The 25,836-nt window shown below is 38.8% G+C and overlaps 1 protein-coding gene across 3 annotated transcripts in view; it reads left to right on the top strand.

Annotated features, from left to right (window-relative positions):
* Nucleotides 1–19,193: 19,193 nt before the first annotated feature.
* Nucleotides 19,194–25,836, top strand: part of PKIA (cAMP-dependent protein kinase inhibitor alpha) — a 52,856-nt gene continuing 46,213 nt past the window's right edge. Inside the window, exon 1 of one of the 3 annotated variants that reach the window (XM_054818452.1) lies at nt 19,194–19,627. The gene's annotated coding sequence lies outside the window, so the exon portion shown is untranslated. Of the gene's footprint in view, nt 19,628–19,747; nt 19,956–20,082; nt 20,881–25,836 lie in introns of those variants that run through there. The other 2 variants (XM_054818450.1, XM_054818451.1) reach the window with 2 other exon arrangements.

The following is a 25,836-nucleotide window of genomic DNA, read 5'->3' as shown; positions in this document are numbered from 1 at the left end:
CCAGGGTCAGCCCACCACAATAACCAATACATTCAGCTAGTTAGTGAGTGAAGATTTCATTTTTTGTATTTATCACAGGATAAATGCTATCTATTATTATAGACTACACTATCTGGGGACTATGTCTCTAATAATATCAATCAATTACAGAGACAGGCATGGCAATAATAATCAAGCTAGAGCCAGGTATTATTTATTTTTGTCTGCTTAAGTTATGCCATCCCACGGATCACGAACGTGACATCGGTAAAATGTTATGAAGTCATGCCCTAAAGAGAAGATATACTTTCAGGACAATACACTTTATTCTTTCAGCAATGATGACAAACATTTTGTGTGATATGTATGGCTACATTTTTTAATATACTTTATGCAGCAGTTTCTCTATGCTCACAGGTACTATTTGGAGTAGGACAGCATACAAGCAATGAAAATGCTCCAAATAACTCTAAAACAACATCTAGAAACAAAGCTCTTGGGTTTGTGTTTTTGTTGGTTATTTCTAACAAATGTGAAAAGCCTGAAGCTCACAAAGTGGCTGCTGCACAAGCAACTTATACCGCCTTATCATTTGGAATCATTCTCATTAATTATTTGATTTTAATAATAAGGTAGCATGGCTTTCTAATAACAACCATGTCTAAAGTGTTAGCTCTTTGTATGACAGAGCTTTGTTAATTGCCAGTTTTCTTTGAACTAAGAAACTCATTAAGAATTATTGGAAAAAAACTATTTTCCTTTGTGGCTATTGGTACTTCAAACAATAAATATATCAAAATAATTTCTGATAGTCCTACTTTATTAAAACTTAAAAAAAAAACCAAAAACAAAAACAAATTAAAAAACCCAAATCCACTCTTTGATGGATTACTTTCCAAAAACCCAATGAAACTGCAGCTGGAGTTTTGAACAAATAAGTAGTGTACTACATTCCACTGGTCTGTACTTTGACAGAGAATTATCATCTCCAGCTGATAGTGTTAACATCAACTCTGCAAGATATTACTCTGTCTGCAAATTAATGGTTGCTAATTCCAGGTAATTGTCCATTTCCTGCAGAGGAAAATGCACTATACATCATAAAATGATCCCGCCAATGATGTAATAATACATTTCATCTTCCTTTCTCATCTTCCAAAACTGTAGGATAATGAGAGCTATGTTATTTTGTTAGTTTTAGATACAAGGCAATGTTGTGCATGTCCCTTTAACTCTACAGCTGAAAGCAGCTTAAAATATTTTGTGGCTTTCCAATATTGCATTTGTACCATGAGATGAAACTGCAATTTTTAGTCTCTCCAAAGATGAAAAAATGGATTGGAAGAAACTTTCCATGCCTGAGAGCTATTCCTATTTCTTTAATGACATACTGCATTAATTGATGGTTAAGTACCAAAGGAGAGCTGATGACAAAGTATTTTTTCACAGATTCAATACACCTTAAAAAACATATAGCTAAACAACAACAAAAAGAAAAAAAGAAAAGGAAATAAATGTATTTTAGCAATTATCAAATTTAAGAGTCAGGTGTCAACAACAAAAACGCAAAAAACAAACTAATATAATGTAACCATTTTATATAAAAACTATTCCATATTTATTTTACTTCTCACAAAACTATAAGAATTATTATAGAGTTGGAGCTTCACAAAAGAATTACTGTGGATTGTCTGCATAAGGAATACTTCAACTGAGTTTCAGTAGAGTATGCAAATTAGGAAATTAATTTTTCTCTTTAAATCAGATTTTCTCAGGTTCTTAAAAAGTTTAATATGTGCTATGTCTATTCCTACAAAATAGGAAATGTGCTTAAAGTAATTATTTTCCTAGTAAATAGTCTTGGAAAAATCGCAGAAACTTGCTAAATATTAATTCTGTTAAGGTTGAACATCAATCTAATTTCAATTACATGTGTAAGCTATTAAATACTTGGGGGCTTTAACATTTTGAAATATATTAAACTGGAAAACATTTTAAATAGCAATTTGAGACATGTTGACTTGTACATATAGGAGCAAGAAAAAATAGAAATGAGAGAAAAAGTCTTAATACACTGGAGGAAATGGTGGAGTTTTTTTCCATAATGACCCGTTAAATATAATCTATTCTTCGATTTTCCTTGTATCTCTTTGCTTTCTTCCCATCCGCCTGGAAGTCTTCCTGAGACCAGTAGCTCTGACAGCAGTTCCTAACCATGCAGACACTGATTTTCAGTGTTCTGTGAATTAATAATCAATCAATGACACTTTTTTACTGCTATATTGTAACCTAGCAAAGTTAATTACAGATCAGTAATCTGATTTTACACCTTTTTTTTCTTCTTTAATACCAGCGTCCACCAGCTCACTAGATTATAGGTAATAGGGATGAGGCTAAGGACAAAGGACAAGTTCATTGCTCCTTTCAGCCAATACAAACCAAACAATCCGAGTCCAATTTTTCCTAAGGTGCCAGCAGTATCAGTTCCTGACTTTGCCTGGGGTTTTTGGTGTACGCATAGGCCTTTAACAGCTGCTTTATTTGACGTCACAACAGAAACACTATGAATATTACACTTTTCAATCTTCAAGAAAATTACAGCAATATAATCTCATGTACTTTCCTATAACAGTGCAAGGATCTCCAGGCTTGCATTTTTCAACAAACTTGCTGATAATATAAAGAGCTTAAAATGTCAATACGGGCTGAGGCCATGCTGAGCGCTTTTGGGTTTATACCTAAATAGACAGCTTTGTCTTGTTTCTGACATTACCTAGGAAGTGTACTAATTCTTTCATTTTTTTCACTCTTTCTTTGACTACCAAAGGCAGCAGACTATCACATCTATCCATTAGTTTCTGCATTACAAAAAGGGAAACCCTCCTGAGAGCACGAACCGGGGCATGGGTGGATTCCATCAGCTACACTCTGTACAAACGGCATTTTCACAGCAAGTCAACCACACTGCTCTTGCTAAGTCTTTTTGCATAAGTAGTATTTTACATCTTTTCATTTTATTGTGCAAGCAAATATTACTTCCTAGAATAACTTAGCAAATTTTCTAAAGCAGTGAATGTTATTAAGAAGCAGGTAGCCTGTCTCTATGCTGTCTTCATTTATCCTTCTAAAGTGTGTGATGTTAATGAGACCAAAAAGAGGTTGCCATATTTTAGTTCTAAAAGTTGGGTTTCTCTACTTCTCCCCTCCACAGAACTTCTTCATCATTATTTTTCCTTATATTTGGGATATTATATTTATCCATATATTTCATTTAAATGCTCTAATAATAGGTGTAATTCTAACACAGTAACAGGTGTAATTTCACCACAGTAAACTAAAAATGTATCTGTGTTACTGTTTTGTTTGGGTTTTGGTTGTTGGTTTTTTTTATTTTACTACACACATTGTATCTTCTGAGGCAAATGGGATTTTTCTAGCAACATGGGCCCATTAATTAAATATAATTTTTTTTAAAGCGAGTTTTCTAATTGTCTTTTCCTGCCCTGGTGCTATTCCTCCCAAGGTCTCTTCTGAGCTGGGAGATTCTCTTTTGTCTATGGTATATACATTCTGCTGACTCTAGCGGTTCGTGCAATCCTTTGTAGTTGTGCTACCATTTTACAGACATCAACACGGGCTGATCTCATCCTGATTGGTGTGGTTTTGGCAACACGATTTTCATGGACTCCAAATTTGAACTGTCCTTCCCTTTTTTGTTTCAGATTCTCTTTTCTGTTTTGGGATTGGTTTTTTTCTTCTTTTTTGTGTTTTTCATACTCATGCTATCCAAGAACTTAACTTTCTTCAGTAAGTTTTCACGTGGGTTGACAAATTTCCTTTGCTTGGCAAATTTTAATTACTTCAACAAAAATTAGTTCTTTGTGTTTGAGATCTGGGACAAGTCACAACCTGATCTTTTATAAAACCCCCAGCATTCTTGCTTCATTAGGTCAGCTGTATCCTCTTTTTCTATCTTGCTTTTCCACAGACTTTAAAAAGGTTCACTTTTATGTATAACGTTCTAGTTTTTCAATTTACTGGGGAAAGAAAAGAAAAGAAGAGAAAAGAAAAAAGAAAAGAAGAGAAAAGAAAAAAGAAGAGAAAAAAGAAGAGAAAAGAAAAAAGAAGAGAAAAGAAAAAAGAAGAGAAAAGAAAAAAGAAAAGAGAGAAAGAAAAAGAAAAGAGAGAAGGAAAAGGAAACGAGAGAAGGAAAAGGAAACCCCAAGTGCATATAAACTGTTTTCCATGTTCATATCCGGCATCCCTAGAGGAGTCAACAACTCAAAGTACAGCAGCTTTGAAGTAGAAAAATGTCACCAATATCACTGTTATACCTCCTGACTTTTCTTTGCTGCTGCCTGCTCGTTGTGCTCTTTTACATGGTAACTTGGTGTGAGGGAAGCTCCCACTCTGCGTGAGCGAAGAGCACTGAGGTTCAAGCGGGGCTGACTGAAACCAGCCCTGCTGTGCAGCCCGTGAGAACTGTGCTGGGACGCATCTTCTGGGGAACTAAGGAGTCTAGGCCATGTCTTATCAGGAGCTAACAGTACCAGCCTGAGCTGGGACTAGGCAAAACTAAAACCAATACAGCTGCACACCTGCACATATACCAAAGTGGGGTGGGGGGACTGACTATGAGTCAATCACTTTACGCTATAAAAGTCTGTAGCCCCTCTGAGCCTATTGAGCTCTCTCCAGCATGACAGTGGGCTGCATGGTGGTGATCTTGAGGCTACCTCTTGAGGCTGAGACCCCTTACCCAGCACCTGATATTTATAATGAGGTAAGTAACATTTTACAGTAGGTCTAAAAGTATATTGTATGCTAGTGAGATTTTTATATATCCAGCTATAGCTTAATTATTAGAAGTGTAGTAAGTAGTAGAGTGTTTGACTGTTGTCTAAATCTTTACCTAATCACCATCTAAATTATCATTTAAATCATCATAGAATCATAGATTCATTTAAATCATTGCCAAATCATTCTCAAATCATTGTTAAATCACTGTTTAACATTCAGTTATTGCTTAATCACCATTTGATTACCATTTGTTTTTCATTCAATCATTGATTAATTACCATTTGATCATCATTCAATCATTAATAAAACCCTTTTAGTTAATCCCATAATGATGACTTCTTTTAATAATTCACCTGTGACAGTTTGACATTTTTTTGGAACAGACTGGTAATTCAGCTTTTCTTACTTTACTACATGTCCCAGGGGGGAAAAAAAGTGTCTTTAGCCAAAATATGAATTTATAATCCATGTTTCTACCAGATAGCAAGGTATGGTTTTCATAATTATTTTGCTCCTTTTCCTGAGGCCTACACACAAAGGTTAGCAATAAAATATAGATTCTGATGCAAGTAAAACATTCAGAATAATAAAGCACTGGATCTACAGAGTTCAAGACAGACAAGGCATCCACTGTAAAAATATTCATGCAAAGTGTTCAGACAATACATATATTGTAAATCAAACAAGGGAGGAAAGAAATAGAGCTGCCCAGTCTATTTTAAGAGAAAAAACATGCTATTGTTTTTCCATGGCATTGTTAGAGACAAAGAATGCTGAATAAGTGATAAACTTAGCTTTTGTGTGATTAAGTGCACCAGCTGTATTTCTGAATTTTAAGTCAACTGCATGATTTTCAGTAACCTTTATAATTAAACATTTGCCTTAATTCTTCCATGATGTTCTCTTGCATAATGTAGATTTGAATAGCCACATACAACAGCTACCTATTCTAGAACAAGTGAGAGGTTTTTAATGTCATGCTGCTTCAAATTAACATCATTTGAGATATCAGGAATCACTGAAATTATTCTTATGTGATATGACACATCATAAATTAATGCAAAACAGCTTAAAAAATACCAGTGTTCTGAATGTCTTTATTACATGTTACTGGCATTATCAAAATAGGCTAGGACTTTCCTATAAAATCAGGAGAAACAGTCCTTCCCAAAGGATTCCTTCTCTGAACAGTAAATAAACAGAGAAATGGAAGAAAACAAACCTGGCTACACAGGAGAAATAACATCATCAGGGAATGTTGCCAACACAAATAGGGATTACAAATTATTCACATATAATTGCACAAAAATATTGCATAATATTACTTCTAGCAAGATTATTTTTTTTTTACTTGCTCAGTTTTAGTTTCCTCGATAGAAGGTATTCTCTGGCAAGCGAAAGAGAGAACACCATAAAGCTCCCTGGTAACTTGCAGGGAGAAACATTTTTTCTTCAAGAGGAAGAATGGCTACATATAATTAGCTTAAGACATGCTGGTTCCGAGGCCTGTTTTTCATATGCAGGATTAGTATAGAGATCCTTTCACCGTAACCCTCTTACATAAATGTTTCCTTCCCTGAGGCTGTATTCAATTTAGAACTGGAATAACGAAGAGTCAATAGAGGCCTGACAGGGACAGGCACACACGGATAAATTTTTGCCCTGTCATTTTATTTTTGGTGAAGCGTCGAGAAAACTTTAGGAAAAGCTTTACATTCAGACCCAGCCATCATACCTACCTAGAGTGGCAAGCTGAAGCAGATTTTTTCAGCAGATTCCAAACCTTTAGTGGATGAACCTCTAACAAAAACACAGAAGCAATGTGGAAGCCAGAGTGATTCAGGCTTGTCTCTGCTTCCTGGGACAGCCTAAATGTCTATGCCAATGCTGAAGTGATGGATTTGCTGAAAAAATCTTTCAATTATGGAAGACACCTCATTAGCAAAAACAACCATTTGGAGGGGTAAAGTGAAGACCTTCCTTCTGATTTGCTGTGCTGTGCCTTGAAATAACACAGGCATATCATGTTTTATCAGTTCATCACTTCAAATAGAAGCAATTATCTAATTCTTAAGATTTACTAACTAAAATTAAAATTCTTCATACATAATTGGATGACATAAGCTAAGCAAAATGAAAGAGCTTGCCACATATTCAGGTTGGTTGCTTTTTCCTTAAAATAAAGTTGATATAAACCTATTCTGCTACTTAATCATATACTATGAGAGGAGATCTTGTTCATAGCAAAAGTCTCACCAATAGAGAAATTTGATGTGTGTTGGAAAAAGTGATTACAGGAGCCACAAAATTTAGGTTTTTAGTAGAAAACTGGTTCAATACTTTATAAATTTCCTCTATAAAAGTCACCTTCCAAAGCTATCACCTCTCTCTCAGAATGCTGTTTGAACAACTTTGTATGTCACAAGGAACAAGCATTCAACAATCTTTTGATAACTGCTCTCCATCTGCAGTGAAGAACAGCTCTACAAAATTGCCTTCCATTGGTGCAAAAATAGCAGGTGTTGAAAAACTCAAATTTAAACAATAATGCAAACAGAGTTCAGGGTGAAGGAAAAAAGCAGTCATCATCTGATAAGCATTGGAGTGGGGAAAACCACTACACACTTAACAGAAAATAGAGTGGTTAAGGCACTCCAAATTCTCAGTTCAATTTCCAGCTTTGTCACAGACTCCTTATGTGACCTTGCTCAAATTTCAGTGTGCTCCAGTTCTCCATTTGCAAAGCAGAAATGAAAGATTCCTTTTTCCTTTCTTCTATCCCTCTGTGCATTAATGATTCAGACTACAAGATATCTGAGATATGCATAAACACCTGTATATACACCATATATACACTAATCACTTTGTATAGCTGCATGAGGTGAGTAGTATGATATGCTTTTTAGTGATGCCAGTGCTGTCGGCATCAGTTAGCTGTTCTCCAGGATCTAAACAGAATTACTTTAGGGCTTAAGTAAGCAGAAACACATTCTAGACTGAGTAGAGCTTCAGCAAAACCAAGGATGTCTACGTTCAGTCAGGGTTTTTCCCCGAGTATTCCCAGGCCCTAATTTTAGGTATACAAGGAATTCTAAGGACAGTCAAGGAGGATAAGTAGTCTCTGGAGACCTACGCCAGCTCAGACTTGAGCAAAATTTAGATACTGAGGGTCAAGGTAAGGCAGAATCTAGGTGACATGGATCTTGCCTCTGTTACTACGTGTACGTACAATATCCAGGGCATTGTGGGGCCCAGACTTCTTTTGAGAACTCCTCATGCTGCAAGAAGTTAATCGTTCTCACTACTAAAGATTATCAATGTATCTTCACTTTCTGGTGCATGTTTTACCTCACATCATGAATATGTGGTGGTTTTGTTGCACACCAGGGAATAAAATGTATAGCTTTGATTCTATATATTCAATAGAGACATTGCCTACTCCGAGTTTTAGACAGTATCTCAAAGTCTGCCCAACAGAGTTGTCTCCTAATGAAGACTGCAGCAATAATGACAAGTCTCTTGGTCTATCAGTTTTGTCTCTTTTAAAAGTACAACTAATCAGCTACCTTAATCAAGATTGCTGTAGCTGCAAAATTAACAAAAGGACATTATCTGTGCAAAACATTCACAGGTAAATAGCATTAAACACTTAAGCTGTAGAAATGTTGCTGTTCGTAAAAGGATTTTGCTTGATGTCTTGTTTTCTGATACATTTATTTGACATTTCATAATTAAGCATCACAAAGCCATACTAGAAAGATATGTTCCATTTTGGATGTAGTTTTAATTTAGAAAATGTTTTCTACAATAATTAAATGGCAGATCGTAACCCAAAGTCTCTTAGAGACATTTGAAATAAAATAAGTGTAAAAATTGAGAGTTTATTCCCCATCTAAGGACAACTTTCATCTGAAAAGCCCTGCAATATAGTGGCAATATGGCCTCTAAATCCTTGGAAATTCAGATTCTAGGGCAAGCTAAAAAATTAATGGTATTATGTTTTCAGTACGAGCATATTCGTGGTTTCATGTGCAAAGCTTCTAGACCTGAGACAGGACATCTTCACAAGGCATCTCATTACCATCCCTATTTCCTTTCTTTTTACTATGTCTTTAAAAAATGAGAACTTAGGCTGCTCCTGTGTTCTGATTCTTGTCTAGCGGGGAACACCGGGACTGAATTACCCTACTATCCAGTGTCTTGATCCTTTGAATGTAATCTACACAGGAAAACATCTTGTTTTGTGGCTGTTTTTGTACTGTGCCTAGACTAATCAAATCCTGATCTAGGATCAAAGATTTTTCATGCTAAGGTAATTCAAATCACATCTTTTATTGACATTTCTAGTAAAATTCCAATTTCAAAAAAGGAGGTAGTTCGGATTATGTGTACTGATTATATTCTGTTCAAAGAATGATGAAAACTGTAGCTGCTTATGAAATTGAAGTGAATAAAACTGTAACTTTGGGCATCAGCTTCAGAGGTCTGGGTTAGCAAACTAGAAGTAAGATATATTTGGCCTACAAATGTCAAGTTACCAGTCTGTGCTATTGAGCTACTTATTTGCTTAATTATTCTTTTATTGCCTTGAGATAGCTAGCATACATTGTCCAAAGGCCCTTTTGAGATGGAGCATGGTCTGCTGTTCCACTGTCATCCAATTTGACACTACCTCTGGAAGATACTGCCTGTGTGGATATTCAACTTTTTTTATATAATTTTATCTGAGTGTTCATATCTCTACAAGTACAATGAAATTCCACACATCATAAAATGTCAATGTTCAACCTATTTTACAATTTTATTCCCCTGTTTATCGCAATAATATCTGAGCTCATTCAAACAGCAACTAAACCTCTTACAAGTTATTCCCTGGTAATTCTTCCTTTTTTGACTGAAGAAAAAATATTTGCAGCCAGATTTTGTGAAAGTTGTACCTTCTATTCAGTTCTTGCTGAAATTTGTACTGTTTTTCCAGTCTCCTTTCTCTTTCTTGCCATCCTACAAAACAAATATCCCATTAGTCTATTGTTGAGAAAGTCATCTCTAAAGGATTATTGTTTCTTCCTCTTCATGACTGACACAGTTTGTTCTACAAACATAAACAGACTCCAAGAAATCCACAGTCACAACAGAAGATTGACTTGAAAGTGGGATTCCTATGGAGGTATTGAGCTTGTGAGTGGGCAGGCACAAGGAGCAGTTACAGAATTTTCCGATATACACTCAGAAATGAAACAGCAAAATTAAACTAAAAAAATTACAAGTCGATTACTTTTTATAAAACTATGTTGTGGAGGAAAATATTCACTGGCATTGATACAGAATCACTAAAGTACTTGGTTTGGAAAATAATTATTTTTAAGCAGAAAGCCCCACACCCCAACTGCATTAATCAAAACCACTGACCAGCTTTGGGCACAGCACTTATCAGTAATGAATTTGCTTCTCTGATTCTGTTGGGGGAAAATAATCATAAAATATACACACCTGTACAAAAATGAAAAGATTTCTCAGGAAACAGGCAGATGTCTTAACCAATGCAAAAATATTCCTAAAGATGACTAACAAACAATTCAAACTCCAAATGTCCAATGTTGTCCTGACTGCACTAAGTGAAAAAATACACTTGTGCAGGAAAAGGCAGGAGCGGGGACCTAAATGAAAGTTTCTGAAGATGGTACCCAAAGAAGCAACTGAGAATTGCAAATGCCTTGAGAACCAGGAGAACTGGATATGTTTAACTGCCACCTACTTACCAACATTTAAAAAACTACAAGCAACCCACAAGCTTCTGTTATTTAGAAAACTAAGATTAGCCACCATCCACAATTGAAATTATGGTTTTTTAATTCTGAATTGAAAATTTTTGCCCAAGAATACTGAACAGAGAGGGATATAGAAAGGGAAACAGGAAGCAAAGCTAATATACAGAATCAAAACAGGCATTCTTCAGTTTTAGAAATTGCTTTAGACAAAGTTTTAGAGGTGCTGGCATGTTACTGAAAAATCTGCCTAAAATCCCACTCATGAGTTGTGCTAGATTTGGGATTAGGAAAAGATGTATTTTCTCTGGTCAAACAGACAGGGTTCTCATGTTTTGTGGCTGGTTTTAACTGTTTTGGTAGTGAATGATAACCTAAAGTATACAGGATCACTGTGGCACATTCTTGCTGTCAAATTCTCTGCATCTGCAAAGGCACCATTTTGGCAGCTGTCACAGTCTTTGCTTCTCTTTTCTCCTCTTATGCACTGCAGATTTTGGTAGTATTTTTTTTTTTAAAAAATAAAGACCTCATCTGTGTTGCAAGATACTATCTGCTGCATTGCAAAATGAAGAGTGGAGAAGACAATCTTTTGGACAAATCTCTTTTTAAAGGCTTGTGCATAACAATAAGCACCTGGACTCACTGACTCCAGTCTTAAATGGGTTCCTCCACTAAAACAAACAGGTGTAAGGGAAGAAATCTGAAAGAAAATCAGGATTAAAACTTTACAAAATTTTACATCTGTATCAATGACAGACAAAGAAACAGGCTGTACAGTGCATGCAGGTTGAACTCCTGGGAGCATTAGTAAAACAGAAAGACACCAAACTAAAAATGAAATGTGGACACTGCACACAGATATATACTGAGAATATCCGTTCTATTCTAGGAGTTACTCATGACTTTGGACTGGACTCTTTTATTCTTGATTATAACTTTAGCAATTTTAACCATTTGACCTATAAATTTCAAAATTGTGAAAGCTTCAAAATGTACTTTAATGTCATAAGAAAATTCTTTTTTTCCAAAAATTGTCAGGATAACTCCAACCAGAACAAAAATAAACCTGATGAGCTCTCTTTAGTCCACATGCTTTGGATGAGGAACTGAACTAACTACTCAGATTCAAACATATCCAAATCCTTAAAAGTCTGAAAAATACACATGTTCAGAGAGAACTGGGGAGTTTTAGCAACAACCACTTCTAAGATCCCAATCTCACAAAGCACACCCCAGAGCAGAGTCAGTAGGACTTTTCATTAACTACTGACGTGGTACCAGCTCTGAAAACCTGACGTTTCCACTTCTTCTGTTCTCTGACATCCAACTCCATCTATCTGGCACCAGACTGCATGGAAGAGGAAGATGCAACAAATGCAAAGGAGACACGAGCAAGGAAAGGCTTCTGGTAAGAGAAGTACATCAGCTCAGGCTTTTCAGAAGGAGATGAAAGGATATGGTGAGAAGCCAAAATGTTAGTTGTGAAGAGATGAAGAGAAAGTGAGACTGAACTACAGAGCCTCTAATTTCTTTGTTCCTGGAGAGGAGCTATGTTGAATACTAGCAGAAGAATGAAGAGCAAGTTACATTATGAAAGAGACAAAGTTGAAGGAAGGAAAAATGAAATTCAAGAAAACACTTGGAAGCACCAGGATGTAGAAGAGAAAGAGAATCCAGGACAAAATAGACCAGGACGTAACTTAATCAAAGGGGCTGGCAGTGGGTGGGGGAGTCCAGGAAAAGACACTGCAGAGCAAGTAATGATTACTTGGCTAAAAGATTGAGATGAAGATTCCTAGTGACATATGTGGGGACTGGTATGAGAAACCTGAAGATGGGAATTAGGTTGAAGATCCAAGAGGATGAAAAGATGGAGTTAGATGAGGGCATGAACAATGTATGTCAAGATTCTACAATTTCTACTTTTCCACTGTTGACAAATAGTTGTGGAATCCAGAGGTAAAGTACCACATCTCTATTTCATATTTCAATATCATAGAATTATAGAATGGTTTGGGTTGGAATGGACCTTTATAGATCATTTAGTCCAACCCCCTGCCATGGGCAGGGACAACTTTCACTAGATCACTAGATCACTAGATATCCATTCACATAAGTAATCATACTGAAGATCTATGTATGTATCAGAATTGTCACATGACAGTATGCTTTTTCTTTACAAATAAGATTCCACATGCTACATCTAAAAATGTGAAAAAGCTAAGGTTGATAAGTCAAGCGCTCAGAAAACATTATGGCTAATGCCAGAATTGAGAATGCGAGTACAATCTTAAGTTGTCCCCTTACAGCATATGCATTACAACAGCATTATATTATTATAAGCTATCTTTCCCACTTGGAAGGATGCTTTATATTACAATGTTAGTAATGTATTTTTAAGCACAGAAAATGCTACTGTGGGATCATTATTCCCACAAAGTTTAGAAAATGTATAAGCAAGCAATGAAGCTGACAGTGGAAAACGAGAAAACCCAAGCAGGTTGCTATTAAAGCGTTAAGAAAATCAGACTCCTTTGTATTAAGACAATGCTGGAAGCCCCAAGGGGAAAAAAAGGAGAACACATCTGTTCCTATTGACGTCAGGAGGCTAAGGGCCAGTCTCTACCCATGTACATGCACAACTTTCATTACCTTCAGCTGAAACAACTTGTAACTTAGGGTAGAATGAAGTCTTGTGCATAAAAGTCAAAACATTGTATTAGAGATACGAGTGCCATAAATTACCATCAGTGTGATTTGCAAGTGCCTAACAATGTTGTACAAACTGAAACACTGATGGTCCCTGCCTTGAAAACTTGACTATCCTAGTCTATGAAAATATGTAACCAGTATTAAGAGGATATTGAGAAACACTGGCAGAGGCTGTCTGCATCCAGAGTTTGTTTATTCTAAACTGTTTATGACCAGATCATATTACTTGAAAATTCCTGTTGCTGAAGATTAGAAACTGATGTACTGAACACAGCATGACTTTTTTGCTTTTTAATTCATATCACTTTGATAGAGTTATAAAGTAATCAATCAGAATTTACTTAAATAATTATTCCCTCCCAAATGGTTTGGAAATTATAGCAGATATATATCACTAAATATAATTTCCTGATGTTGGTTTTAGTTATAAGAAATACTGTTTGGGTATTGTTGACATTGCAGTTGTTCTTGCAATGTTCATCATTGTACTACTTTTGGGTCACTATTTCTGCCACACATATTACACCTCATAATTACAACCAATTGAAAAAAATGTGTTCATTTACTTAATTTACTTAAAGGCATATCTATACATAAGAAGCTATAATGGCAATGAAATAGTAAAGAAAGAAAGAGTAAGGAAATGAAACAGTGGTCATGGAGAGACAGCTTAATCTATTTGCTCTTAAAAAATACCTGCTGAAATAATACTTCCAACATCAACATTTTTAAGTACCATTTCTTCTTAGTAGAAAGTCTATAGCAATTTTTATTCGGTGCATAATTTGTGGGACCTGAAATTATTTCATCTACATGGTATCAGAGGGATCAGATGGACATTAACTCATTAAGAGGGATAACTAAGTGTTCTTATGATGCACTCCTACATTGCGTTTCAACATCAGTAAGACTGTTTTGACATGCACTTACTATATTCTCCATGGGAACTGTAAAATAATGTTCAATATCTTATATTGCACTGGTGGTGACATGTGGTGACAGTTTTTTCCATCATATTTTCAATGCTTATGTAAAATTTTTGCCAAATCTGTTATAAAAACTGGTAAAATTTCATAAGAACTGTTTATTAATTGTCTTGCTTTCTTTTAAATGCAGTCTGAAGAAATCCAGCAAAAAATTGTTACTAAAGTGTATATTAGTACTTAGTTTACTTAGTTTAATATTAAAAGAAAAAAAAAAGCTTATGGCAAACTATGATAAATAAACTGGTTATAACATAATTATCTACTGTTCTCCAGGAAACAGCATGTTAGCTTGCACTGCAGAGACTCCAAAAGCATTAGAATTTTGGAAAACACCAGAAGAACCTACCATAGGTAACTGCCACATAAACAGGTCCATAGCAGGTAGCCTTATTTAGGCAGAAAAAAGTGGATGCTCTCTTGTTTATACTCAATACAAACAATTTTCCTAGTTTCAGGAATATAAACTTTAAAGAAGCCTATGTACAGCAGTCCTTGTATCTTCTTATGTTCTTGTACTACTACTAGCTGGGGTAGAGTTAATATTCTTCATAGTAGCTTGTATGGGGCTGTGGTTTGGATTTGTGCTGGAAACAGTGTTGATAACACAGGGATGTTTTCGTTACTGCTGAGCAGTGCTTACACAGAGCCAAGGCCTTTTCTGCTTCTCACACCACCCCACCAGCGAGTAGGCTGGGGGTGCACAAGGAGTTGGGAGGGGACACAGCTGGGACAGCTGACCTGAACTTACCAAAGGGATATTCCATACTGTATGACATCATGCTCAGCATGTAAAACTGCGGGAAGAAGAAGGGAGAGGGGAACGTTTGGAGTGATGGCCTTTGTCTTCCCAAGTAACCGTTAGGCTTGATGGAGCCCTGCTTTCCTGGAGATGGCTGAACACCTGCCTGCCGATGGGATACGGTGAATGAATTCCTTGTCTTGCTTTGCTTGCATGTGCGGCTTTTGCTTTACTTATTGAACTGTCTTTATCTCAACGCATGAGTTTTCTCATTTTTACCCTTTCAATTCTCTCCCCTACCCTGCCATGGGGGGAGTGAGCAAGCAGCTGTGTGGAACTGAGCTGCGTAACTGGGCTAAACCACAACAGTTCTTCACATAATGTATGTCTTCATTAATAAGCCATTTTGTCAATCAGATTCACTTTTACCAACCTTCATGGTCTATGTCATTTTTACCATTGGTACCAAGCAAAGTAGTTAAAAAAGCTAAGTCAGCTCCAGGAGATTTTTTTATTAAGAACTTCCTGAAGGTCCTAATGCTCATGAAAAGTCTCCTATACTTTCTACATAAGTATATGCTCACATATGTATATGTGAGCAAGAGTGTGATGAAGTATTTCCTAACAAGAGAGCTTCCAAAAGCTCCCATAAGCTATTAAATACTGCTATACCATCTATGGCACAGATTTTTGATGCATTAAAAGCCTAGGTAAAATTGAAATTAAAAGCAAGCCCATGGGAGAAATACACACACAGTCCCTAAGTTACAGAAACATTTAAGTCAAACCAAGAGGCAATGTCTGAAGTGATCATCTTCATTTTACTGTTAAAATTCACAGCTCATTTACACATGCATACTTGTTCTGTTTACACACTTCCTGCAAATTATTCTGTGGACAGACTAGATACTCTGGTTTTGGCTTTTCTTCCATTAAAACTTCATCCCAGTTCTGTGACTTTACTCCTCATTTGGTTAGTACCTTATTCCAAACATCCTGTATATTGATAATGTTTCTTATTCAAATTTAATTCATTTGTACTTACTTGCCAAGAGGACTACTGAAAATGCTAAATAAAATCAAATCCAAGATTACTCTTTTTGAAATGCTACCCCTAACTTTTCTCTGGAATGAAGTCTTGCCCTAAGAGGACAACTTTTTGCAATCCTTGATATTCCTAGTCTCTTACACATACCCTATATCTACCTTACACCAATCCTGATATTCTGCAGTTTATCAAATGGGTTCCATAGTAAAAGCATCCCTGAATTTCAGTGTTGCATGCTACTACCAACTAGCTCATGTAACTGAAATTTCCTAGGTCTCTTCTCATTTCTTAAATACTAGTACTGTCTGACAATCTCCAGGAATTTGACCTTTGATTTACCACCTTTGACTTACAAAAATTTCTTGAGATTTTATACCATATTTTTTTCCATTATATTTAGATGCAGATTTACTCCTCTGCCTTGAACCACTCTTTTGATTTTAATTTCACTATGAAAACAGTAACATCCATTTCTATACATTCGTTCATTCATTCCCGTTCATTGTTTTTCCTTCACTTCACCCTTTACTCCAGCTAGCAATTATCAGGAAAGTAAAGTACTTTAAAGGAGAGAGCCTAGATTTTTCACCCCATCCTCACTAAAAAAGAACTCAACTTCTACATTTCAGGACTGCTTCACATTTTTACAAGTGATGCACATTTTACTATTTATTATTTATTTTCACAATCTAATTTAATTTGAATGTTGGCAAATCTCACCTCTCCCTTGCTATTTCTAACCCCTAAACCACAACTTTCTCTTCACTTGTTGGCTGACAGCCTACTTCTAATATCTTGTTTGAAGTCACCCCCTTTGCAGTTAAGTGTGTAGTTATTCCTTATACATTGTTCTTCTCACTTATTAAAGAAATTTCCAAGCTTTCCCCATATTCAGCTGTTCAACTGATTTCTCTAACTAGTTCCTTCTATTTTCCCTACAGTGTACCCTTTTAAAGCCAATGCTTAGATTTTGATCAATTTGTATTTATATTTCCATTTAAACTGATTGAATCCATGATTACTAAAATGAAGATGGTATTCTCTGAGTAGAACAGGCTCTCTGAATGTTGCTAAATGATGCACACCTGTATGTTTTTCTACTAAAATCAAATTCTGTATATGTCTCGCCCATGCGTCCTGCCTCTTTTTTTTGTAATTATGTATATTGAATAGTACTAATAGTCTTAGGGCAGGACCATTTACTTCTCTTGACTCTGGAATTTACTGCTACCAAAGAAAAAAAATAACAACAACAACAATAATATTTCTTACTTTTGCACAGATCAAGGATTTTCTAGCACATTAATCACTTAGTGGATTGTGGAGTTGCTGATCCATGTAGCCCAACAGAAGAGAGGTTGCCATGGCTCCATTTTTCTGGGTCTAGTCAGTAATGAGTCTGCACACATATTCCTAATATGCAAACACATTATGTATGTATACACAAATAAATATAGATAAATATGCACATGGCCAACCACACAGATCGACATAGACGCAAACACTCAAGCAAACATAGACAGCATGAACGGTGTAATCCTGTCCTCCTCTCTGGCATGGGTCCGTACAACCTGAGGTGTTACTCTTGTTGCTAGCACTCATACCCCATACACACACACGCACACACAGAACAGGGAGTCCTCTCACCCAGTAAAAAAGTTAGAAGTAGTGTTTAGTGAGAAGACAGGAGACTGCGCTGATCAGGCACAGGGTGTAGCCAGACAAGCGTACTCACCAGCAGCCTATTTACACAGGACTAGTCTTATTGACCTCCTCATCCCACTGCTTTCCCGCATTGCTCATTCTCATATCACCTTGATCCGCTCCTTTCCTCGCCTTTGATTCTTGCCCTAAACATCCCATAATAAGCCTTGTACAATTCCAAAATGCTCTTTCTATTATGCATCCCATGATGTGTCCTGCACCCCTAGGCAGTAGGCCCCTCAATCTGTGAGGTGACACATAGAGCTTTTTGGTTGACTGCTGGGGTGTCCCCCCCCTAGCCCCATGGGGCTGAAGCTCCCCTGGGACAGCCCTGGGACGGACTGGGCAGGGGGTCCCTTTCTCTGACCTGTTTTTTGGGGCTCCCCCGCCTGCCCACATGCCTCTGGGATCCTCTGTCTATGTGGAGATGAGCCTTTAATCACCTAACCTAACACACTGTAAACAGAGATTAAGTATCACCGTTGAAATGCTGCCAGTGCTGCACATTCAGGTCTGCGATGCCAATCAACAGCAGAGGTAGGGAGTAAACAGGAGCAGACCAAATTTAGTGCAACTGTAGGACTGCACAGGTACAGGGAATCAAATCAAAGACACTGGCACAGTTACTGGCCTTATCATAACCACTATAAAAATAAACACAATGCATTTCCAAAAGGGAACTCAGGCTCAAGAGTTTTTCTATTTCATCTGAGAGACAGAGATTAAGATCCTTACTTTAATGAGATTTCTCTCCCCTTTTCTGCTTTCCTCTACCACTACAGACAACCTTCCTATCTATCCCCAGGACACTGAAACAGCTCTTCTCCTGTTTCAGACATCACAACCATGGAAAACATCAACATTTCCAACTTGGGTCTACTCCAAAACCTTGCTGAGGCACCACTTGGCTACCGGGTCAACAGCGCGGGCACAGTGCCTTGGAAACACCTGTGCTCACAACGTTTGTGTTTTCCTGGGAGCTTGTCCAGCAGGACTTTTCATGACCAGACACAACCCTGCCTTGCTCGTGAAATACAAAAACTCTAAGACTACAACGATGTGGCAGCACGCCTATCTATCTGAACCAGACTGCCTGGTGTTATTTATGCAGTAACATAGTCATGCTTGTCCTGCACATGGGATGGGTTCGTGGGGTTGTAAACTGTGACAGGAATCCAGCCTGTCAGTTACCCAGTATGTGCACGGCACTCTGTAAGTAACAAAAATAGACATGCTGCCTACTGGTGGATCTTAAAAATATCAGGACGCCCTTGGTAAGGGAAAAGCGTGTCCTGGTGACCTTGAATGCAGTGCCTTTACTCTGCTCTCCCCTCCCAGGCACAGAGCAAGAGCCACTGGCAAAGACACTCCCTTCCACCCCAGAAACAGCTGCATTTTTGGGGGGAAAAAGCTGCGGAGCGCTTGCGCGCCCTGAGGCCGGGAGGGGAGGGGGAGAGCTGGGCACCTACACACAGCACGATGGATTACAGCGGATTTTCCTTCACAATAGAGACAGACACACACACAAAGCCCTCCCGGGGGAAGGCTCTCCCTTGGCTCCGGCCTTGCGGCGCTGCTGGAGCCTGCCCTCCCCCGTTCCTCACCGCTTAGCCCCGTACGACCGGGTTGGGCAGAGCGGCGAGAACTCAGTACCGGCGGTTGGAGCGAGCTGCGCGCCACCGGCCGTTGAGCGGGAACACCGCGCGTCCCGCAGCCCGCTGAGGGGACTCCCGAGAGGGGAAGGCCGGCGCGGGGCGGAGCGGCCCATCCTGCCGCCGTGCCCGGGGAGGGACCCTCGACCGGCAGCCGCGCCGTCGGGAGATCGTGCCGCCGCTCTCAGCCTCCCGGGCAGCGGGGTGCGTGCAGTACCGCCGGAGTGCCGGCTCCTCGGGTGAGGGTGGAGCGCCAGGGCCCCGCGGGGCTCGAACGGCCGGGCAGAGGGGCCGTCCCCCCCTCCGCAGCGGGAGCGGAGTGCGGCGGCCTGGGGAGGGGGCGGGGAGGATGACTTCATGCCGCCGGAGCGCCGTGAATTTAGGAGCAGCAGCTGCCGGCGCCGCCGGCGGCGGGATGTGGGGGTGAAGTGACAGCGGGAGCTGCCACCGGTTGAGGGAGGGGCACTGCCGGGCACCTCGCTCCGCCGAGCCCAGGGTCTCTGGGCCGGCACCAGCAGCCGCTGCGGGAAGGAGGGAGGAAGATGCGCTGAGCCGGTCGCTGGAAAGGTGAGCGGGAGCTGCCGGCGGCGTGTGCGGGGGCGGGCGGCGAGCGCCGCGGCGCTACCCGGCTGGGGAGCTGCGATAGTGCCGCTGCCGAGCTGCCTGCCTCGGCTCGCTGAGCTGCCGGGACCGCCGCCTGCCTGCCGGCTGCGAGCGCGGGGAAGGCCGGGCCGGCGGCCCGGGGAACAGCCGCCGTGTTGCGTGCGTGCGGGCAGGGTCTGGGAGCTGCGCTCAGGCATGTAGCTTCCTTCTTTCTCCTCCTGTGGCTCGCTCCAAAAGCAGAAAGGCTGCCCTCTCAGAAGCGCCACAGTGTTGCATTTTATCTCTTATTGCCAGGATGTGCAGTGGCTCTGTGCCAGCGCTCTGCTCGGCAGCCCGGGCTGCTTTCTTTACCCTTGTCAGAAGGGATCCACTCGCGTGGAGGGGGCATTTTGTCTGTGGCGTAGCACAGGACGGGTGCGAAAGCGGGAAGGACTGTGGAGCACTGCGACAGGTGCAGGACTGCGCTCCGGGTTTCCTCTTGCTCTCTCCAGTCCGATGTGCGTTCCTCAAGTGACGGGGAAGACATCTTAGGGCAGAAGGGTTTCGGGGGAAGAGAAGCAAAAAAGGATGTCATCTCATTTACATTTCTGGATTTGGAAGTCGCCTCACAGGAAACTAAAGGGAGTGTAGAAGAAGTTGGAGAACCAGCCTTTATACCAAAATGGATTCTGTTGACGTTTTCAGGGACTTCTGTTTCTTGTTTTTTCCTTTTTCCATTTTTATCATCTAGCACAAGGCGCGTGACAAAATATCAGGAAAATTCAAATGCCTTTGTTTGCTAAATGGAAGAATTAGTGAGTTGCTCTTCCATCATATCACCTTCAGAAGTGGAAAAACAAGAGTACGTGCAGCATTGTAGCTTGGCCATTGACATTGCACATTGTTTGTGGTACGTACACAGGTCTTAACATTAGATGTATGGTCTTTTGGAATTGAGTAGAAGGGGAAAGCATGCTTGGCATGTGTCCCTGTCTCATATGTTCGTGATTTTTTGTTTTGTATTTTTCTTTGTTCTGCTCTAAAAAAGGTTGCTTTAAAGTAGGTATGTCAATATAGGAGGCTAGGGTTGGTGTGCACATCATTAGAATGAGCACTATCTGCATGTAGTAATGGTTAATGGCTCTATGTGGTTTGGTTTGGAGGTGAAACCAATGATTGTGCCTCTGGGAAGAAAAGGATAGGGTATTAATCTGTTCTTAATGAAAAAAGGAAGCAGGATATTGGAAGCTGAAGGTAATTTTATTGAATGTCTATTTACTTCTATGTTCACCTTAAAGGGTTCTGTTATCCTATGTGTTAACAGAGCAGCTCATGCAGTTGTGGGATCCCCGGTCGTGGTTGAAGCCTTTGGTCACAGTGATAGAGTGATAAAAGTAATCCTTAAGGAGGTAACAGGCAGTTGCTTAGTCAGTTGCCATTATTTCTGGGAAGATGTTTAAATACATGTATTTGCCTCAGTACTGTTGCTGGGTACACAGAAGGCAAATGATGGCTACAGAGACAGGAAAGATGTATAAAAGACAATTGAGGCTTCACAAGGCTAAAACAAAGAGTAACTGGTGAATTGCAGTGTCAGAAATCAGTTCAACAGACAAATCTTTGCTCTGAAGAGCAGTCATTAACTATTACCCCGTAAAAGCTTGTTCCTTTTAAGCACTTCATGGCACATCCAATGTATGCACTTCAAGTTAGAAAAAAATTCTCATTCCATCAAACCTGTATCTTTCATCTACCAAACATTTACTTGGTTCCTGTGAAACAGTTGGGACTCTGAGTTAGGACACCTCTACTGGTTTGTTTTTTTTTTTTTCTTTCCAGAAAAGAGCATGGCTGGCTGGCTTGCTCAGTGGTTGCAATGTTGTAGTCATTTGCTGATTTCTCCTCTAATTACCTTTGGCTGGAAAAAGAAACTATGTAGCTGAGTTCAGATACTTCTCATATTAGTCCACCCATTCCATATAAAGTGAATTTCTTCACTCAGGATAGCATAGAGTAATGGTCTCCCATTCTGTTGTTGCAAATACAGGGTAGTATAAGTACTCACCGATGTGACACAACATTAACACAGTAAATTTAGCTGTTTGTGGTTCCTGGCAAACCTCAATAATGTTTCAAAAGACTGTTCATTAACAATGTAGTGTTAAACATTAAAACAATGCAGTGGCAGGGATGAAGGAGTAGTTGACCAACAGTCACACGTCATCATAGATGTGAATGTACATCTGATTGGTTTAACGCTGAAAACTTGAATTGCTTTTGTTTTTATCTTGTGTACTCCAAAGACAGATGGTGTAATAATGAAAAATGTAAGAGTGCACGTGCAGATATCTGTAGAAAAAAATGTATATCTAATATCAGTGTGAATTTAATTCAATGGTGTAACTGATGTAAATCCACTTCCTACAGACTTCTCTCCCAGAACTCCCCATCCTCCTTCTGTTACAGTAACTTCCATACCTCTGCCAAGCAAAGAAAAGCATCTTTACCGTGGTTAATCTGGGGCAACAGCCCCACTGACTGGAAGAACAGCCTAGTTGGCCACCTGGTTGATGTCAGACAGACTGTGTAGCAGCTGAGATTTAGCTGCCTTTTTCTCAGAGGGTCTGCTATTTTGGAACTCTTCATCTGGGTTAGTTCTTCAAATTTGTAAGAGCTTAATTATCTTTGAGATTTCTAGGCCGCAGTCAGCCTTTGAAGCAGCAGGTTCATTTGACCAAATTTTTGAGTAGGGGCCAGATGGGTATGTTTGCATAAAGCTTGCTTCCTTAGGAGAACAAACTGGAAAACCCAGCAACCTTAAATGCACTTGAAGTTGCAGAGGTTTGATTTCACTTGTGGTCCTTTCCAAGCACTGAAATGAAACAATTCATTTAATATCTTTCCTGCTGGTTGAACTAACTGAAATAACCACATTCCAGAGCAAGCATGTAACTTTTCAGTTTTGTTACTAGGCTTTGAATTGGATTATTTTCCCCAAATTAAGAATTTCTTAGAGGAAGGCTTGAGCAGGGTGTGAGTGGACAGATATACAATGAACTTAAGACTATGTACTCTAGCATGTGCAAACAATCAAGGGTATTTTAACAGCAGTGATACCATTTTTTTCTTTTGAAGAACAAATGTATCGACACTTTCCAAATGTTTGCCCTCTGTGTGCAGTAGCTAATGTTTCTAGGTGAGAAGAAATTTCCATCTGAGAAATAAATGCCAGGCATAAACTTAAACTTCATCTGCCATTATGCAAATGGACTTAATGTTGGACTCTTTAATTATTGTCAATAGCAGATCTTTATGTGAGTGACCAGTCAACTGCAAAGGTAGCAATTGTTAAGGAGAACTAAGAGTTTTATCCATTTATAATATATTACTGGTGGGAACAAGACAGGCATTAAGTATCTTTGTATTTTGAATTCGACCTAATAGAGTAAGTCAGCACTTTACAACCCAGGTAATGAGCCCCTGAGTTCAACATCTGAAATATGGAGATAAAAGTGCAGAGTTCATGTATGCTTCTTGCAAAACCAAGCTGATTTAAGCCTTCCTCTTGAAGAGGACTGCATGTGACAGCAACACAAGCATGAATCCATTTATATGTATTAGTTTCATGATGCATTGAGAGACTAGTTTTGAGAAAGCCTTCATATTGCATACTCTTACAAAATTACTCTATTAAAACATTATAAAAGAAAGGATCTAATTGCACAAGAACTGTATGCTTCCAGTATATATCCCTGTCTTTAAATATAAACATATCAGAGGAGAAAGTAACACAAAATGGACTCTCTCATAGGACAGTTGGTGCAACTGTCCCAGCCAAATACTAGATCAAATAATTTTATTTTTCTTCATTTAATTCTTACAGTAGAACCAATAAGATATGATAGTGGTTTTTGTCCTCCCTAACATACTGACGATACATGCTGTGTTTCTGAGCTGCTTGCATTTCTGTGATTGTAAAATGATTCCAGGATATCTCTGCCCTTCTTCCCTGGGTGAACCAAGTATAAAATATGAGCTCTGCAGAAGAGCTGCAGTGGAAGAATTTCCATGTCAGCCAGGGTGTAGTTCTCTCTGGTAGAATTTGTTTTGTTTTCTAACCTTTATGAAAATTAATTTAAAAATTGCCTACATTGCTGTTGTTTGGCTTTACAGGACTCACGGGCAATTTAACCAGAAGTACTTTAAAGCAATTGGCTGGTCTGTGCAGAGTTATGCATCCCTTTCTGCACTAATGTCCCAGTGATTCATCAGATGTGATAGGCAAATAGGTGTAACTCTAACATACAATTTTAGTTTCTGTTTCTTGACTGCTTTTTTTTGTCACATCTTTGTTCTAACAGCTATTCCAAAAGACCCAAAGGTATATCAAAGTTGTCTTGGCAGCTGTTCGCTAGCCTGTAAAATGTGCTGCAGCTTTAATGAGATCATATACATCTTAATATATCTATATAATTTTATATATTATATAATATATGTATATTTGCTAACTATTCACTCATTTGCCTTCTACCTCCTACAGAATTTCCACTTACACATATGGTGAGCACATAACTGTGGTGAAACGATCTCACCACCTGTTGTTTTAAAATAGCACAGATGCTTATTAATGGCCCTTCCATGATACTGTTTATAGTACATGTTAAACCTCACTTAAAATACTGTGGATCATATTGGTAAAGGATATTATTACTTCAGCAGCAGCCTTAAATTGGTTCCTGTTCAGCATCTCTATTTAACTTGTTGATTGTTCATAGGTAGGAGAGAGGTAAACCTCACAGGAGAGTCATAGCTATGATGCTTAATGAGAAAGCTGTAGTGAATTCTGTAGAAAGTGTTCTGTGAAAATGATGGCTGCTATTTGGATAGCTGATCAACCTGAAGAACTGCAAAAAGCATGAGTGAACAGATTCTCTACACTGAGAAGTCTTGAGCTCAGCTGATGTGAAGTCCTTCAGGCCAAGGCTCAAAAGCAGAGTTTTCACACTTCAAAGTAAGGGAAAGTGAATAACAGCAGAACTTGAGCCTTTATCTAGAGTGTCTCCTAATACCATTGATGTTCCATCAATTCCCTGTTTTCTTTGTTCAATCTAAGGATTCTCAACTTTGCTTTCACAGAATTTCTAGAGTTCTGCCTAGTATTTTTGGTCTGTAACTCTCAAAATTTGCCTTTGATTTTTTTTTTGGTCTAACCTGGTCAAAGTAGAAATTAAAAATCTATTTCTACTTTGAAATCATCTATCTACCACAAGAGGGCCAAGAAAAATTGTTGATGTTAAGTGGCAGTTCACTATCATTATCACTTCACTGAGATGTAAATTTAAAAGGGCAATCAGGATAAACAGACTGTTACTTTCAGACTTCCCAAGGTGCTTGCTTGAGGCACAGAAAGTTCTTGATATCTGCATATTGTTAGTGAATTCCAAGAAAGCACTACTAGACACTGCAAAAATATATAACAAAAAAAGGAATGAAAGATGTGTCTTATTTAAGTTTAGCAAAAGCTCTTATGAACTATTAGGGTATCTTTTTTGTGTGGTTTTTTTTTTTAACGAAATGCATATGGAGACTTAATTTTTTTTTTCCTGTGGTACGTGACAGATAACATTAGTTAGTTGGCTAGTAAATTAAAAAATGATTGTTCACACCAGAATGGTGATTCAGATGCCTGTTCAAACTGTATAGGATGGACAGAAACCTCTTCTTTTTCAGGAAAGCTGTGTGGCATATCATTATAGATGTAGTCTGTAAGAATATAAATCTGCTATTAAAATAAGACCACTGGCAAAATTCCAGTAAAGGATGCTTAGAGAAGTAATGCATAAATTAAATGGATTAATCATCTTTT

Source organism: Grus americana, chromosome 2, assembly GCF_028858705.1.
Source record: "Grus americana isolate bGruAme1 chromosome 2, bGruAme1.mat, whole genome shotgun sequence".
Taxonomy (NCBI): domain Eukaryota; kingdom Metazoa; phylum Chordata; class Aves; order Gruiformes; family Gruidae; genus Grus; species Grus americana.
The sequence above is the reverse complement of the archived record's forward strand: the minus strand, read 5'-3'. Positions and strand labels throughout refer to the sequence as shown.